Source organism: Crocuta crocuta, unplaced genomic scaffold (genome assembly GCF_008692635.1).
Source record: "Crocuta crocuta isolate KB4526 unplaced genomic scaffold, BGI_CrCroc_1.0 scaffold190, whole genome shotgun sequence".
Classification (NCBI taxonomy): domain Eukaryota; kingdom Metazoa; phylum Chordata; class Mammalia; order Carnivora; family Hyaenidae; genus Crocuta; species Crocuta crocuta.
The window spans coordinates 5,927,300-5,931,680 of record NW_027527955.1 but is presented as its reverse complement, the minus strand read 5'-3'; the positions used below and the strand labels follow the sequence as shown (position 1 = coordinate 5,931,680).

Sequence of the window (4,381 nt, the reverse complement as noted above, 5' to 3'; positions counted from 1 at the left end):
ATGGTATGTAAAGAGACCCAATCTATGACCGTAAGCAGGAAAATCATGTAATCAAAGCAGAATGCAAACATCTAATATTTATAAAAATTAAGTAAAATATTACAGAGCTTCATGGCACCATAAAGATCATTTAGTATAACTTTAATGAAAAAGTATAAAGGGCGACAGAGTTAATAATGTGTTTAAGGCCACATGGTTTATTGGCAGAGGTGATGACAAAGGCAGAGTCTAAAAGAGTCACAGGGTCTAACCATTGTAATTATTAAAGATTATCTGATGTATCCATGTATTTAGTTCTTGAATCGTCTCTGCAACTTTCCCTTTTGTTGTCTCTTCAGTGTTTGAATACTATCAGCAACAGGGAGTGTACCAGCCTGTAAGGTAAACATTCAATATTTGAACAAACCTTACCTTTAAATGACCACCCTTTTGTTGAGAAGAAAGCTTTTTCTTCATAATTTCTACCTATTTGTCTTAATTTTAGCTTTCGGAGTTGTGAAAAACATCGAATGTCTTTTAAAAATGAAAGTCCTGCCAATTATTGAGGACATCTGAGTGTTACTTTTTATAAAATAAACTCTTACTTTGTGATTAAAGACTTTTTAAACATTTTTAGGCTTATTTATTTATTTTGAGAGAGAGAGCACACAAGCCAGGGAAGGGCAGAGAGAGAAGGAGAGACAGAATCCCAAGCAGGCTCTGTGCCATCAATGCAGAGCCCATGCAGGGCTTGAACCCACGATCCGTGAGATCATGACCTGACCCAGGAGAAAGAGTCGGACACGTAAGCAACTACACACCCAGGCACCCCGAAGACTTTTTTAAATTAAAATCATTGTAACCAGAGTGCTGTTGTATCTTAAAATATTTCTACTCCTGTGTTAGACTAAGCTTTAAAATGAGTTTACCATATATATGGTCTTTTTATGTTGCAGTTCACCTACTTACCCCTTGTGTAAATGATCCCCAAAGTTGTATATGAAAATCATCAAGGGCCAGGAGTACATTACCCTCCTTGCCTTAGGAGAACCAGTTATGAGTCAGTTATTTAGGAAGTTCAGTGTGTCAGTTTTGACAACATTGCAATTGATTGCAATAATAAAACCCTTACTAAAAGCTGAAAAAAAAATCATTGTATCGTCTTTATCAAAAACTTAGAAAATGTTAACCAGAACAAAAATCACCAATTACCCATAGGTAATTCTTCCTTCCTTCCTTCCTTCCTTCCTTCCTCTCTCTCTCTCTCTCTCTCTCTCTCTCTCACACACACACACACACCTCTCACCACCACTCCCTCCACAGCCACCACCAGCAGCAACCCCTAAGCCACGCCATATCCTTTCTCCTCTTGGAGGAATCTAAGTGGTATATTTTAAAACAAGGGGGTCATATATTTATCAAAAATTCTATATATGCATCCAAATTTAAGCATTTTTATATTATATTTACTGTCACTAAAAGATACATTTCTTTTTGTCTTGGGCCAAAGACTTAACCATTACCACCCTGACAGTACAGAGACACACAGCGCACACACGCACACACACACACAATCTCAGAAACTGAAGGTCAGCTATGGATGGCAGGTTCGGCGTGTGGTGGGGTACTTTGAATACATTTTGCTGTTGAATAAGTCATTTAAAATTTTTTTTAACGTTTATTTATTTTTGAAAGGGAGAGAGACAGAGAACGAGAAGGGAAGGGGCAGAGAGAAAGACACAGAATCTGAGGCAGCACAGAGCCTGATGTGGGGCTTGAACCTGCAAACTGTGAGATCATGACCTGAGCCAAAGTCAGGAGCTCAACTGACTGAGCCACTCAAGTGCCCCGAATAAGTCATTTTTGAAACTAGATTAGTTTGTCTTTCTTTGTTCAAATTTGTAAACTACGTATTTGCAACATGCATGTTTCTCCCCATGTTTCTTCTTAATGTTTCCTTTTTTTTTTTTACCATGTGACACTTTCATTGTCAACAATCAACATCTTTGACACAATGAAAGAAGTACAAATGTTTCTGATGTAATAACAGCAACATGTATATATGCAGCCCTTTGACAAAATGGCTTGTGTATTCCTGAAAAACTTCAAAGTCTACAAAATTATGAGAAAAAATCCAGATATGGGAAAGATGGTTAGAGTAACATTACTCAAAACATATTCAATAGTATAATAATATTAATAAACTCAATAAAATATGAGCTTATTTAACTTTAAATCCCCATCAGCATTAAACCATGATCAGAGTCCGAGAGTTTCACATTCTTAATCACAGAGGTTAATTTTTACTCTTTCCTGATAAAGACTCTTGATGGTACTCACTTGCTTTACTGGCAGATGATCTTTCAGTTTCTATTCTTTTTTTTTTTTTTCAAAAATTTTTAATGTTTTTATTTCTTTTTTTTTTAAATGTTTTATTTTATTTCTAGGAGAGAGAGAGAGACAGCGTGAGCAGGGGAGGGTCAGAGAGAGAGGGAGTCACAGACTGAAACAGGCTCCAGGCTCTGAGCTGGCAGTCAGCACAGAGCCCGACGCGGGGCCCGAACCCACGAACGGTGAGATCATGACCTAAGTGAAAGTCGGACGCTTAAATGACTAAGCCACCCAGGCGCCCCTGTTTTTATTTATTTCTGAGAGAGAGAGACAGCATGAGCAGGGGGAGGGTCAGAGAGAGAGGGAGACACAGAATCTGAAACAGGCTCCAGGCTCTGAGCTGGCTGTCAGCACAGAGCCTGACGTAGGGCTCGAACCCACGAACCGTGAGATCATGACCTGGGCCGAAGTTGGTTGCTCAACTGACTGAGCCAAGCAGGCGCCCCTCAGTTTCTACTCTTGAACTATTCCAAATCAATTAGCAGCCCGAGTGAGCTTTAGAAACAGAAATTGGATCAAGTCACTCCCCAGTTCAAAACCCTTCAGTAACTTCTTATTATGCCTAGAATGCTCTCCAAAATTCATACCCCACGTTCTGGGCTACAGAGTCACCTCCTCCACTCTCTCCAAGCTGGCCTCTTCCACACACCAGAATGTTCTTCTTGCCTCACCATCGTCTCACTTTCAGATCCTTGTAACATAATGGTTTTCTCTGCACTGTTCGCATTTTACCTAGCTAGCATTTTATCATCTTTCATGTCACAGAGAGGCCACCCTTGACCACCCTACCTCATGCAACTCTCCATCTCTTCCCCTGTGCCATAGTTCTCCATAACCTCTCACCATTTGTTTCCATTACAACCTTAACAAAACTGCAATTATTCAGTTTGCACCTTTGCTTTTTTTTTTTTTTTTAATTTTTGTGGATCCTCTTTGATAGATCAGAAGTCCTATGAGTACAAAGATTTTGGCTTTCATTCACCATGGTATTGCCAATGTTTGATATGTGGATGTCACCTATACAGTAAATAAGAAAAGTTCTAAACCTAAGAGGTCCACAGAGTTTATGAAGACTCATAAAAAACATCATATAACCTTTCTTTAGGAGGAAGGGAAGAAAAATCCTCAAGGCTATTATACTTCCTAGGAGGTTTTAAAACTTGGCAGGAGCTTCCAGATGCTCAAGGGAAGGAAAGGTATTCCTGTTNAACATGGAAAGAGCCTAAGTGTCCATCAACAGATGAATGGATCAAGAAGATGTGGAAAATGCCTAGAGCTTTAATAGCCAAGTAGTTTGTCAAGGTGAAATATGGTTTTCCAGGAACAATCTTGGGAAATACATCCAAGAAGGCATTTGGAAATCAGATCATGAGAGTCCAGTATTCTCTGATAAGTTGTTATGTGTTCCTGTGAATGATCATCAGTCATTTAAGAATTATAAGTAAGAGAGTGATTTGATCAGATTTACATTTTAGCATGATTAGGTATCTGACATTGTGGAGGCTGAATAGAAAGGATGCAAGAATATTATCAGTGAGATGATTTGGAAGAATATTGGTGTAGCCAATAATAATGACGAACTCAGCATTACACACAGGAAATGCCATAAAGCAGTTGAAATATGGCCAGTAAGATTTAAGAAATGATCCTTAATATGATTTAATGTTAGTTGATTTACATTCAAGCAGTCACATGTAACTACTGGCTACCACATTGGACAGCACGCGGCTAGAACTTTAGAGAGGTATGGCCTGGGAGCATGGATTTTAGAACATACTGAAAACATAAAGCATATTTTAAAAACATATATGGGTTTTATGGAACACTTTGAATAATGAGTAATAGCTGTAAATCGCTAATGAGAGTGACAGATGGAGAAAAGAGCCATGGGCAGAACCCTGGTAATGACAACATTTAGGCTTTCGATGGAAGGGAAAGAAGCTGGGGGAGTAGGGAGAGTGATCACATGTAGGCAGAAGGTAGAACACTACAGAAGAGTGTCAGAGAACTG

General features: G+C 38.9%; 1 long non-coding RNA gene across 1 annotated transcript in view; it reads right to left on the bottom strand.

The window, feature by feature from the left end:
* Positions 1–213: 213 nt before the first annotated feature.
* The window catches only part of LOC144222136 (uncharacterized), a 12,380-nt gene continuing 8,212 nt past the window's right edge, over positions 214–4,381 (bottom strand). Inside the window, exon 3 of the long non-coding RNA XR_013332307.1 lies at positions 214–374. This is a non-coding gene — a long non-coding RNA (uncharacterized LOC144222136). The remainder of the gene's footprint in view (positions 375–4,381) is intronic.